General features: G+C 32.4%; 1 protein-coding gene across 6 annotated transcripts in view; it reads left to right on the plus strand.

Moving 5' to 3' along the window:
* Zbtb20 (zinc finger and BTB domain containing 20) overlaps window positions 1–14,855 on the plus strand; it is a 793,136-nt gene that overhangs the window by 39,996 nt on the left and 738,285 nt on the right. The window lies entirely within an intron of this gene.

Genomic DNA, 14,855 nt, shown 5'->3' on the forward strand with positions numbered 1-14,855 from the left:
TAAAAAAAAAAAAAAAAAAAAAAAAAAAAAAAAAAAAAAGAATTCTGCTGCCTCAATCACCCCTCTATCTATCATCTCTTAGTCCCCAATGCTTTTATTCTTTCTTCTTTGAATTTTAATTTCCATATTTAAATTTGACAGAGCTAATGCTAGCTTAAAATTTGGAACATATATAGGAGGCCTAACCTTTACTAATTTTCTTGTTACTTATTTAAGGGTGTGACCTTGTGATTCAGTTTTATTACTTTAAAAATAATCACAAACAAACCTATTTTTCTCACTAAAGTACCAAATAAATCAGAATCGTTCACTCTTTTAAAACAGACTCCTCCGTATGTTTGTCTCTTTGCTTTTCTTGTCTGTTTATGCAATTCCATCTGTCTGTCTATATATCATGTTGTCCTTATTTATTGCTAACTGGGTTTTGTTAGTTATTTGCCAGTGAGTTTTAGCTGCAGTGCCAGTGTGGGTATTACTAAAGTGAGACTTGTTCTTTGTTTTACATTGAAGTTTAAAGTCCATATTTACAGTTTAAATCCTTGAAGCAGGTTGAATACTTTTTGCCAACATATTTATTTGATGTCATTGTATATAAAGCAAGGAGTAGTTGCTGAGGGTAGGTAAGAACTAAGTAATTGTTTTTATCATCACACACATAGAAATATTGCATCTGGGGTTATATTTGGAAAGAAATAAGGTATTCTGTTTTCCATCTCTTATTTTACAAATGGACTTTTGCTTTTATAGGACTATCACTGTGGTTAGAAGAATGAAAACTTTCTTAACAAGCAGTTTTTATCCTAGGACAGTTTCCTTTTAGTATGTTACTGTTTATTTATGCTTGGGAGAGGTGGGATGGGTGCTGGGGGCTGGCTATCTTTTTGCAAAGTGGAAGCTATGAAGTGTATCAGGCCATCTTATACAACAACTGTAAGTATTCATTTAACATTTTGGGACCATAAATAATGTATTTTTTATTTCAAATACAGTTTGGAGGTGCTTTCTTTTTCTTCTTTTTTATGGTGGGAAAAGTTATGTTTCAAACTAGCTGATATTATTGAACAGTTTTCCCAGAATAGTTTTCTTCAAAATTCAAAGGAATAGTTATGTAATGTCCAGTTGAAATAGACTTCTTTAATAGAGTTTCCTTTGGTTTGTCTGAAAGCAAAACTGCTATTCATTTGATAAAAATTAAGTCAGTTAGTGAGACACATAAATGTTTTCAGCATATGTAGGAGTTAGGACAGAAAATGAATGCTCATGTGTAGAGATCTTTGATAATAACACCTTTTTTGTAATAAATTATTTATTTAATATAAGTGGCAGACTTTTTTTTTCTCCCTCTTAATTCCATTAGGCCTCTCTAACAACACAAAGAAGTCCATAAGCAATATTCTTAACCCACCTGGGATGCTAGAACAGATTCCCAAACACATTCTCAAGGTTCAGATCTAGTAAAATGTTTATTAAAAATCCATTATTCCAGATGGGTGGTGAATTTTTGCTGCTAAAAGTCTTTTTTATCTCTTTTCAAAAAATACTTAGATTTTTGCTTATTTTCTGAAACCATCTTTTAATTTGGAAGACCCAGCTTTGACCAAGAGTAGTACAAATACGAAGTACACTCAATCAGGTCCTGCCAGAGACTTTTTTCCCCCCTCTTAAAGGTTTAAGGGGAACTTTGAGGGAAGTCTTTTGTAACTGCATATTAATATGGCACACAGTAAGTGGTGTTTTGAATATGATTTCTTCCATTTCAAACTCTGACCCAAAAATTGGTTTCAAAACTGAGGTAAAAAATATGTATATTTTCTCGCACCTGTAATTTTCTGTATTCACATGTGAAAATGATCTAAAACTCTGCTCATGTTTTTAAAGAAAATTTTCACATATCTCTTGACTAACCTCTTTTTCTGTACACATGCATGTGTGGAAATATTGGTGTGCATTTTGTACCTTTATGCAGGGATGTGTATAGATAAGGAAATCACAGATTCTTTGCTGATATGATCTTTTAAAAATTTCACATTTAAGTATACTTATGTTACCTATAAACAAACAAAAAGTGAAGATAACTCACAAGAAAAGAAAAAATTTCTTTTAACCTTCTAGAAAGAATAGGTAAAAATTTAGTCATTTTGTGGTTGTTTTAATTTTTAGAATGTATATTTTTTGCATTATAATTCTTAGCCTTGGATAGATTTTAAATATTTTTAGAATGAAAAGTAATCTTGCCCTTTTCTGGAAGGAACTGTCACAGTCCAAATACAGCAGGACATTGTAAAATGTGCATAAGTAAACTTAAAACCAGTGTGCTCTGCTGTATAGGGATTTGGAAAGCTGAAAGGCTTGCGTCACAGGAGGGCTCTAGAGTGCCAGAAAAATTCATTAACCAGCCTTTCTGGTTATGGTGGGCTCTTCCTATCAGCACATGAAATCTGCCTTTTTAGATCCCTGAAGCCTTGGTCAGGTCACAGTGTGTTTCATTTTAATGTTGGAGCAAACAGTTATCTAACACACCCACATGAGGAAGTGCTCTAAAGCAGTTATTTCATGCTTTGCCATGCCCTGTAGCTAAAACAATTTGGTAGTGAGTGTCGTTTGTGTGCTTTTTAACTCCTATCCGATGAAAATCAGCTTTGGCTCTTTAAAAAGGACCAAAACAGTGGAATGCCAAACAGTATAATTAAAATGCTAAGCACATGCCAGTTTAAACTTTTTAGTTATTTTTTAACTTAAGGGGAGAATCACTATGATTATTTTTAATACAAGGATGATACAGTGATTTCCTGGTTCTTACTCATTAGGGTCTCAAAAATTACAGATATATTTTCTTATTTTTCATCAGAAGCCTATATTCATCAAAAGGATAGCAGCTGCATACTTTCCCCCTGAAATGTTAACAAATAAATGGCATTCCTGTTTATTTATCTATTTTGAATTTTAATGATTAGTCCTTGTGCTAATTAACAATTCTTGTATTCATAAAATCTGGCACTACATAAATATCTAATTGTGTGATTATCTACACATGTTCTGGCTTTCCATAAATATAGAAATTATCAGTGGATGTGTTCATGGACTTGCCCAACACTGAGTAGTAGTGGCCAGTCATGCTGCCACATAGGAAGCCAAATTCAGGATCTGAGAAAAAGTGTTGCCCCAGGGTCTGGCAAGGTGTGTAGAAGCAGCATCTGACTCATATTGCTAACTAATGATCTTTTCTGGCAAAGGAAGGACTGGTGTTGACATTCTTTGAATACTGTTAGTTCCAGTGTTCTTCAACATCAAGAGTAGCCTCTTAGGTTAATGTTGTTAATGGGCATTAAAACTGACTTCTCTTGGAGGCCACTTTAGAAATATATTTAATTAACTGTTTTTTAGTGTGAAATATGCTTTACTAAACTTCTGCAAAAGAAGTATAATATTATGTCCATCAGAACTTTCTTAACTAGTGAGTTTGTGTAAGAAGTCACAAGCTCTGAAAAGGAAATCTAATATTTTCATTTGTATGGGAAATATTTATTATGAGCAAATTATGGACATCAGGTATTCCTTATATAGAAACAGTTTACCCTGCATCAAGGACAAAACTCTAGCAGTTGTACAAGTGTGTACTTGTAAGAGCTATTATTCAATTAGAAACCAACACTTTCTTAAATGAGTTTTTCATATTGTGTTCTATACAATTGGCTGTCCTATACAACTAGTAGGGAATATTTACAGTGCTACCAGAGTCAGCATTGATTACTTGATACTTGGCTTTAAATCTGTAAGTCAAATATACTCATAGGTATCTTAGAAAACTTGAAACTTATAATTTTCCTGAAAACTGTTTCATATATTTCCTTTTCTTAAATAATTTCTAGTATTTTGCAGAATTCCAAGAAACTATAGTCAATGTCAAATAACTAGTAAGATCCTTTTCATTCTTTACCAAAAACCTGGAGACAATATCATACCCTAGAAATTCTAGAGAATGCCTGAATTCATGTTTTCTTCTTACATAGATATTATACAATTAATCATGAAATAAAATTGATGGCAATTATGTTTACTATTTCAAAAATATCCTTAAGCTCCCTTATAATTTCAGTGTAGGCAAATTTCTGAGGCCGTGGGAAGAAATAATGCCATCTATTATTACTCTTATGTATGTAGTAACCACTATAGTGGCTGATGGAAACAGTATTCAAGGACTTAGAAGGAAAAAGTGCTTTTCTGCCACTCTAACTGTTCAACTGTGATAATGAATAAGTTGCATGCTATTTCTGCACCAAATTGTGGAAAAAAATTATGCTCAATTTTGGCTTCCTAATCTCTCTAATACTCTAGGATCAAGCCTTTTGGTGATCCTACAGTTCAGTAGAAAGTAATCAGCTCGAGGACATGGAGCTTGCTTTTCTGGAATATATCAATACTCAACTGAAACTCCTGAAGGGTGTTTTATAGTTCATTTATCCAATTCAACCCTTATATAGTCACTCGAATTTAGACAAAGTTAGCTACTGACTTCCAAGTGAGAATACTAAGACAAGGAGCAAGGACTTTAAGTTCATTGACCCTCTAGCTCTCAGATGGAAATGGAATACATTAATATTAATTCTGAGTATCTAGCATTACCTTTGGAAACTTTGATGGAAAGAGTGGCAATTATATGTTTACCTTCTTTTGGTATTTGAAAGGAATTTTGACCCTGAATAATTCTGTCTCAAGATATGATGAATTTATACATTAAGAATTTAAATATTAAAAATTTATTTGAAAAGCTTCCATATTAAACTACTAATGCAAGGATTTACATTCAATAAATAAAATTATATAATAAAAATTATGTGATGGAGTTTGGAGTTTAGGGAAATTAAAAAGATGCCCAATAAATTAAAACTCTAAAGGTAGAAGGGTAGAAATGGCAATAATTATTAATATTTATTCTTAGGGAAATTTTTAATCTCAACTTTTTTAAGCTATAAAATTTATTTAAAATTTAATTTTCTCAAATTTTTAGAATTTTTTTCCCCTAAGTTAGCTTGGATACTTGCTATTTTATCTTTCTTTAAGAAGTGTCCTGTGAATTACTGTTGTAACCAAATTGTGATATGTTGTTGCAATTCCCTCAATACTATAAGCTTCTTTCAAGTAAATGAAATGTAACTGAAGAAACCTAAAGGAATATTCTCACTTTGTTCAGGTACCAACTTAAAACTTAGTCAAAAACTCTTACTAATAGAAAGCTATGAATATGCTAAGCTATATAAATTTTGTTTGATATGTGTACATGTATGAAAACTCTAAGATTATCAGTTTGAAAAAAAGTACCTTACTTAGCAAGATGTTTAAACAGTGAGAAAATTGTTTCTTTCTTTTATTGCTTAAATAGAAGCTAAGCAAATAGTGTCATCAGGGTGAATTTATTCTGTTTTTTTTTTTTTTTTTTTTTTTTTTTGATATTTGACACAGTAAAATTCTTCTTCTTGGTCCAGTAAATATACTCTGGTTCTGTATATGTTTGTTAATATCTCATCTTCTTGGTCACTTGTACCTATTGGTAGGACAAAGGGAACCAGAAGTTCTAACTTATTCTGATTCTTTAAATCAACAGTAATTTAGAGGAATAAAGATATTTCATTTCTAGATGGCAGAAGAAGAGAGCTAATTAACAAGAAAGTGAAGATAAGTTGAGTAAGTAATGCTGAGGTAGGAAGGACTGTGTACTTTTAAAGCTTCTATATTTAGAAGTATCATGAAAGAAAAAGATTCTTCCCTAACCCCCAATAAAAGCCATTTGACCTATCGGTACAGCATTAACTTTTTCATCTGACTAAGGCAGATCTAAATTCCCTCTCCATCCCAAAACAAATTTCCAGTGACACCGCCGAGAGATCATAGAAGAAAAAGTCAAAACATCTCACGTTAGTAGTATAGGTACTGCCTGGTTTCCAGCATATCTTTTGCCCTTTAGTCCTTGAGTTTGGAGTTGTGAGCAGATTTTCATACTTGGTGGACAAATTTCATTTGTTTTGATAAGAAACCTTCTTAACAAAGCATTCCCAAAGCCTGCGCCAAAGCAGCATCATGAGCTGAATTAAAATGGATAAATGTTCGACTAAGTTTGTGTTTCTTTCTTCTCTTAAAGTCAAATAATTTCTACATAAAATAAAACAGAAAATGCTGAAACTTTTCATCCATCAAAATGGATTCACATTATGTTTTACACTACCTTCTGAAACCAGTTTTGTATAGCAATTTTGAACAGCACATTCTACTCCATTGCCTGCCCCCTTGATATTTTGCTTTCTAAATATTGAATGAATATGAGTGATTTTTAGGATTAAAAAATTATGTTCTTACATTTGGAATGTATCCCTGAGCCAGGCACAGTGGCACACACCTGTAGTACCAATAACTTGGGAGGTTGAGGCAGCAACAACGCATGTTCATTCAAAGCCAGCCTCAGTGACCTAGCAGGTCCTAAGCAACTTATGACCCTGTCTCTAAATAAAAAATAAAAAGGACTGGGGATGTGGCTTAGTGGTTAGGTGCCCTTGAGTTCAATCCTGGGGAAGTTGAAAGAGAGAGAGAGAGAGAAAAGGAAAGAAAGAGAGAAAGAGAAAGACTATACCCATGAATATAGAGATGTGCTAGGGCCCAGACAATACTTACAGTCATATCAACTAAGCATGAAAATATATGAAGAAAAGTTTTAGATATTAATTATTTTCCTGGCTGATAAAAACCCTATGGTGCAGGACAAGAAGCACTCCATTGCCAATCAGGAGGCATTAATGTTACAAAGAATTTGGAGTAGTTAAATTTAGAGGCCTGAGTTCCTGTACTGACTATGTGACTGAGTGAATCATAATCCCTCTGTTCCTCAGTTTCTTTGCCTCTAAAATGTGGGGAAAGCAACTTTTGTAGATTTTCTTTTATCTTAAACAATGTGTGATTTCATCTGAAGTAGCAGGTATATCTGTTTGCATTCTCTACTTATGAGTTACAAACTTATGGAGAGAAGTTTGGGATAGTAATAGACAAATAGAGTATGTGGTCTGAGAGAGCACACACACTTTAATTCTCAGGTGCTTTTCTCTGTGTAAGTAGATGTAACAATACATTATTGAGTCTATTTAACAATCTAATGAATGAAATAAATAAAACATTATTGTTTGTCAGATTTACTGACTGAATTGCCTATGAATGTTTTGATAAAAGACTGTTTTTAACTAAGTGAAGTACAACATGGTTCCTATGGCTCCACTCTTCCTGACTGGCCACTAGATGGAGAGGCGATCCATGTCCACAGCTTACCCATGGTAAACAACTCTCTTCTGAGTTTCTACTGGCAAAACAGAACTATATGCCTTTGAACATTTTATGAACACAGACATGACATTTTGGAGAAGCCATCAGAGAATATGTTCTCTTTTATAAAGGCATGTGATATTCATGAAATTCAAAATGCTTTGCTCCTCATTAGGCCACTATTAATGCTAGGAGAAGGCCAGTATTACAACTCTGGTCTAAGTTGTCACAAAAGAACCTTTTGCCTCTATCAATTTTGTCCATTAGAAAGGGCCCTGAAATGAATGTCAGCACGACAGTGCCACCTTGTGTCCCTTTTACTGTGAGAGTAACTAATGCATGAGCCAGTGAAAAGGAAAGAACAGGGCATTTGCAATAATTTGGCAAATTGGTTTAATCTCTGATTTTGCAGTACTTCTATAAAAATTCTATAAAATACTTTGTGTTTGGCAGTTACTATTACTCAAGGAAAAGTTAGGATGTGTGTACTTTATCCTTTCTTTTGAAACAGTGAATATTAAAAATACTTTAAAAATTCTAGGCACAAACAGAGATGTATTCAATTTAGAATTGGAGATGGAGAAGGTGGGATTGCCAGAGATTCTCACCTATTTCTTTACTACTCATAAAACCTCAGTGCAGTCATTGTCGACAGTGAGGTATTCATTTTCTTCATATTCTCATGGCAACTTTTATATGCATACTTGGTAATACCATTTCTCACATGATAATGTTATTGTTTCTAAGCATATACTCCAACTGAGCCTTGAACTCAAGGAGAGCATCTGTGTTATGTTCATCCTTCTGCCTCCAGAATCTTCTATGATGTTCGTCTCAGAGTCACTCAAATGTCTGGAGCATTTTCTCCAGAAAAGCATCTCTAATACCACCTCTTTTCCAAACTTCCCTTTACAAATTTACTTCCTTTTACATTAAAATGACCTTTCTCTCCTTTTGGTTAGGAAAACAATGCATCATTTGTTCACGGGTGTGTATTGTAGCTAACTTTGGAATAAAGATACTCAATTTCTAATTCCAGCTTTATAGCACATTTGCTTTGTTATCTGAGTAAGATAATTTGCCTTCCTAGGTCTGTTTTCTATGCATAAAAGGAGTGCACTGGACTAGTTTATATGAAAGTGTGTTTGAGGATTTTTGTGGAGACTGGACTCATCTTAGTATTAAAGTTGTATATTTTGTTTCTCAGTTTTTTAGAGTACCATTGTAGTTGAAAATGAATTGCTAACCTTTAAAAGTACTATTTGATATCTTACGTTTTAGAAACTAATTTTCTTGTATCATGTGAATTGTATAGGGTAGGGCAAATAGTAAAATTGAGGGTTTTTGCAATTTTTGTTTATTTTTAGATTTTTTGCATGGTTTTGGATAATTCAGCTCCATTTCTGTCCTTTGAACATAAAATAAGTAAATTTAATTAGCAAGATGAACCATGTTTTAGTAGAGGACTATAGACTACTAGCATTTTTGAGGTTATCATGTTATTTTAAGGTTTATTCAAATAGATAAAAATCACCACTAACTTTTAAATTTCACATATATATTTGGATGAAATTTACCTTTGGGGGTTTAAGTTCACATATCATTACAAACACATTTACATTACAAGTAAAGTTAGGAATGGACAAGCCTCTTAACTTTTTAAGCTTGATTTTCTAATTTGCAGAAAAGTAATTATACATGTTACCTTTCCTTCATATTTCACAAGATTACTATGAAGATTAAATGAGTTAATGTATATAAAATTGTTTAAAATAGTAAAAGCTATATACAAATATTAATGTTACTTATTACTACTGCTGTAATTAAAGAAAGAATGTATAATAAAATCTAAGTAAAAGGCAAATACACAGATTTAAAATTATTAAAACTCATGACATTTCTTAGTTGGAATATTTCTATGTGGTATTAGTTTCAGGAAATGATTCAAAATGGTAACTCAATTTCCTATGTTTGACTTTAAAGCCTTTACTAATAATTATAATGCTTAGCCTAAAACAAATGTTTTCTTTAGATAACAATTTCGACCTATCACATATAAGTTCATTTTTGACCATGATATTTATTAAAAGTAAAAACTAAAAAATTTAAAATAATCAAAGATGAAAAAAATTTCTTTTAAATATCATGATATTATACATAGTTCAGTAGTTCTTAAACTTTGGGGTACATAAGAATTACCCTAGTGTGGAGGATGTGGTGGCACATGCAGTAATTATAGCAACTTGGGGAAGGGAGGCTGAGGCAGGGGAATTACAAGTTTTAGGTCAGCCTCAGCAATTTAGCAGGACCCTCAGCAACTAAGGAAGACCCTGTCTTAAAATAAAAAATAAAAAGACTGGAGGTGTAACTCTGGGTTAAGTCCTCAGTACCAAAAATGAAGAAAGGAAGGAAGGAAGGGAGGGAGGGAAGAAGGAAGGAAGGAAGGTAGGAAGGAGTTACTCTAAAATGTTAAAATTCATATTTCTAAGTTCCATTCTTATTAGGTATTTTTATGTGGAACTCAGGAATCCTGAGTTTTAGCTGATCCACACACTTTGGAAAACTTTAATTTAGTTACTTCTTATATATTACCATCAGTCGGGGGCTTTTTTCAATGCACAGATTTCTAGGTTCTACTCTGAGACATCTTAAATCAGAATATCTAGAGTAGTATGTGGGCATCTGTATTGTACAAAAACTACTTCAGGGATTCTAATATTGAAGATTATTTGAAACAGATTATATGAATGAAAATTTCACTCTTACCTATTATGACATGCCATGAAATACAGGAATTTCATAATATAGTCATTGTTATTAGTCTTAAAATAGTTTGCATTGAAAATACAATGAAAGTGTTATCAAAATCAATGTATCAGTGCTTTGTAAAATCTCCAAACTGATTCCTGACCATTCTTAATCTTCTTTGAAAAGAAAAAGCTTCATAGTATAAAGTAATAGCCTATCTATAAAGTATAGGGTACAAACTAGTGCAATTTACACTCATCTTGTATATAAATTGCTAAAAATGTAATGTTTATTTTGATAGGTTTAGTAATATTTTATGTGCAATAGGTCTATTCACAACTTAAAGAAACTCTGAAATATATTCTTTAGGTGTGAAAATCATGATTTTATAAATTAAGAAACACATACATTTGGGGGATATTCTGAGTGGCTATATATTCATGTATTAAAAGTACATTTTTAAAAAAGATCTGCAAAAATCACTAACCAGGGAATATAATCTTATCTTTAGCAGACTTTTAAAGTTTGTGGATATTTGAGTTATATTTCAATTTTCTATTTTTAAAAGTGATATTTTCTGAAATGGCAAACTTTTCAAATACTATCAAGTGAAGAGAGAAAGATGAAAACATAAAGTGAAATTTACCTATGCTCCCTTTTCAGAAGTAGAATATAAAACATGATTTTGTAGAAAGTCCCATTTAGCAGCAGAGCATGAATTGGAAAATTTGGTCAGTGATTTATTTAGGTTCCACAGGGAAAATCTTGTAGGGTGTTTTCGAATATCCTAAATTTATTTTGACTTGAAACCAGCCTAAAGGGCATGTCTATCTTAAAACAGTTCTCCATTTTCCTGAGAAAAATTCCAGTAGAGCTAGTTGTGGGAGGTAGTATCCCAACAATGAACCTTTTGGGGCCAAATAAGCACTTTAGCACAACTTACTTCATCTCATTCCTTAAACCAAAGCCTGTCTTGCCCACTGGGCATGTTTAACTTTTACTGCTAATTTTATTTCCTTGCAGAAGCAAAGGAGACAGGAAAAAGGAGGGAAAATAACTGATGGCATGTGGGTGAGGTTTTGGCTCAGGAAATAAGTTTAAAAAAATCCAAGCCACTATAGAGATGCAGAAAGCAATTGGTGTCTGAAACTGTATTACCCTGTTTTACAGATGAAGAAATAGAAGCCAATAGAGGTAAAATAAAGTTGCATAACAGTTTTCAGGATCTGGTTTGGTACTGGAAGCTAGGCTACTCAGTGTTTCTATAAGAAAATTGGACAATACAATTCCTCTGCCTGTCAAGATAATCCTTTAATGCCCCTTACCCCTCTATCCCCAATCCTCCTTTTTTATTGCTGTCTTAACATCTAAAAAAATATATATTCTGACCATATTCTAAGATTTAGAAACTGATTAGCAAATATATTTTGAGTATTCAGACAATTTGAAATTAGTTGAGCTGTAAGGACAGTTTGCAACATTTAAAGCCTCTACCTCTTTTTTATTTGGATTATGTGAGTAATACACATAGAACCAGAAATGAAAAATGGTGTTGAATAAATTGGTTCTGAGCTCATGGCAGAGCTCTAAACATGAAAAATGTAAGGGATATCTATTACAAGATATGCATTTTTTTTTTTAACATCCTAATTACAGTTGATCAGAGGGTTTTGAAATGAACATAAGCTAAATTTGGTACCTTTTCTGCTAATTTGATGTCATCATATGGATTTAGGGTGGAAAGGAGGACCATAGTAGAAATACTAATCAGAACTTTTGTCTTCTAAAAAGAATTTATAACTTGCCTAGACATAACCCTTTGCTTGAAACTCTGGAAAAATTGTGTTTGGGCCCTAGTATCACCCTGTCAAAGTTGTATGTATTTTGTCAGTTTCTCACTGATATGATAAATATTTGCTTTAAAAAATAGTGAAAATTCTTCAGTGTTGAGGTATCTGCTTAGCATTCCCATTTATGTTTTAATGCCATTAGTAAGATTCTAGAAACCTAACAAACTACACTAGAATATTAGTTTAATTTGGTCACCAGTAGTTAAGTAAATGAACGTGCAGCAGAACTTAGACATGTTTGTATCATGTTCATCTTACAGACATGATACAAACAGTCCATTGAACTAACAGATCCTCTAAATTTTGATTGGGAAAAATATAAGATTTATTCAGAGCTCCAAAATCCCTATGCAAATCAGGTGATTACCTTTATATTAACACATCTGAAGTCTTGGGTTTCATTTTAAGAATCGTGATTAATTAGGGCCAGAATTAATTGAGGTCAGAAGCTGCAATATTTTTGATTCACCAAATGTGTCCTGGCTACTTGCACATAGGGTCTGACAAATTTGTTGCTTTTTAAAAACCTTAGTAATAGAGTCAATAGCAGAAGCATGCACAGGCTAACTATTAGGATATAAGGCTTTTTATAAAATGAACACAGGCTTCTGGTAGTACACTTAAATTCACACCAATTGGCAGGAAATTAAATAAGGCTGTCAAGAAATGTATGTAGAAAGCTTAAACTAGAGGTGGTTAAAAATAACCTCTGTATAGGTGTTTAGTTACTTTCTACCCAAAAATATGATTTTCATTTTATTTATATCTTTATTAAATCTGTAAAATGAAAGAAAAGAGTGACAACCACAAAATGACAGGAAACTAAAAGTGTAAAATTATAGTTAGTGGAATTTGGGTAGTCTTGGGTACAAATATAATTTGGGATATTAATCAATGAACTAAAGGAGGAAAGAATGTGCTTTCAGCATATTGTAACTAAAGTACTTAATTAAAATTCCTTAGAAAAATAAAAAAAATTATTTTAAGAAATTACTTGTGAAGAATTGAAACTGAAGAAAAAACAATTTTTACTTATAAACTTTTTTATATCTAAGTGTTTTTAAAAATTGTTTTCATTCCTAAATTTAAGTGAGAGAGAGAGAAAGAGAGAGAGAGAGGATTTCATTGCTGTTTAATATGTAACTTCAGGTTTGTAGGCATCATTCTGAACTAGGATGGAAAGACCTGGTATGGAAATTATATTTCATCTAGCTTAAAAAAACTCAAAACCCAAGAAGTTTCTTGTCATAATAAGGTGAAAGTGGTTACCAAAGAAACAAAAGTTTGTATCACTAGGCCTGAGGCAAGTGTGGCATATTAAGCTTAAAATGAATTCTCCTCTCCTGAATACACACAACTCTTATTAATGTCTTGGAAATTATGCACACATAGGAAAAGAGAATAAGATTTTCTAGATACATTTGAAAAAGCATTCATTGAGGTATATGGGCTATTATGTAAAGACACTTCAGTGCTGAACTAGCCCCAAATCAGTTTGCACTATTTTACCTTTAACTTGGGTTTAACTTTGGAGGAATGACTTGTTTTCATCTTAAAAGAGGCCTTTCTTTTAGTGAGAGTTAGGTTCCCTGGTGGCCTGAAAGAGTTAATGCAGTTTCCAAGAGTGCCCAACTTCCTTCCAGGGAGATGTGCGTGCATGTGAGAGAGTCTGGCTCCAGGATATTTGTTCACATCCCAAAACCAATTTGGCACAACTTAAAATGTCTGCTAGGCAGAGGATTCAGTGTTGTTAGGCCACGCAATTAGTGCTTTATTTCATGAGCACCAAATTCACCCAATAGTGTTTTGTTTTAAAGAAGAGCTTGAAATTCACAATAACGGGTTTCATTTATCAGAGCCATATGGGACTCACCATCTTTGGATATATTTGTAAGGCTTTCACAAAGAAGACTCCTTAGGCATCTCAGATTTCACGGATTGGAGGGCAATCTGGATGAATATCTTTTTTGGAAATGATAAACTATCGTTTTCATATGTAGACTCCAATTTCAGTAATCCTTGAGAAGCTCAAAAAAAACCAGGAAAGAGTTAAGTAAGCCTCAGCTTATTAGTTTTTATTAGAAAATAAAGACCATGATTCTTAGAGATCTGGTTCAAATGCCAAAAGCACCTTTGATGTTGAAATTTGGCCACCTAATCTTTGCAGTTTCTGATGTGGCATTTATGAGAGGGAAGGTGGGTTTTACGTCTCAACCTATTTTTGCACTTTTTACTAGTTCTCTGTTGGTCATATGTCAATGGATTTCTGGGAAGCTACCTACAATGTAGCTAACTGAAAATTTAACATTGTGTTTCTGTTGATGTTTACCCAAGATTATTTCTTTGTTGCTTCCTCCTTTTCCATAATTTTGTGTTCATGAGGGATCTATCTTAATGCAATGTGTTCTTGAAAATGTCAATGTAAATTAATTTTTAAAAGAAATCTTATATTTTTCACAGATCTATAAATGTAAAGATTTTTTAAAATATCTGATTGTTCTTCATTTGGCAGTAGTTGCTAATACTTTAATTTTTGGTTCCCAAATTCTGTTAAGCCATTAATGACCTAGAAACAACTATTTAAGTTTTTCACTAATTAAAATGAACATGTTTTTTTTTTTTAAAAGATAGAATACTATCTTTATGTTATGACAGATACCTGCAATTATGGCTTCAAATTTTAATTTTCATAGTTTTGTAGGTTTTTTTTTTTAAAAGATCACTTTTGACTGTGTGAATCTGATTATGTCAGAATATTTACAAGTAGTAAATAGTACTGTAATAATTGCTACTTATGTATAAACTCCACAAGAATGGGAATTTGTTTTATAAAAAATGATTGTGGCAAGTTGGGAATTATTTGAAATAAATTTTGCTCATTTCAAATGCCATATTGCTCATTTTAAATACCATCTTATTAGTATCTTCTAGATTATATTTTAAAAACAATTTTTA

The sequence above is a fragment of the Sciurus carolinensis genome, chromosome 9, assembly GCF_902686445.1.
Source record: "Sciurus carolinensis chromosome 9, mSciCar1.2, whole genome shotgun sequence".
In the NCBI taxonomy this organism is placed as follows: Eukaryota; Metazoa; Chordata; class Mammalia; order Rodentia; family Sciuridae; genus Sciurus; species Sciurus carolinensis.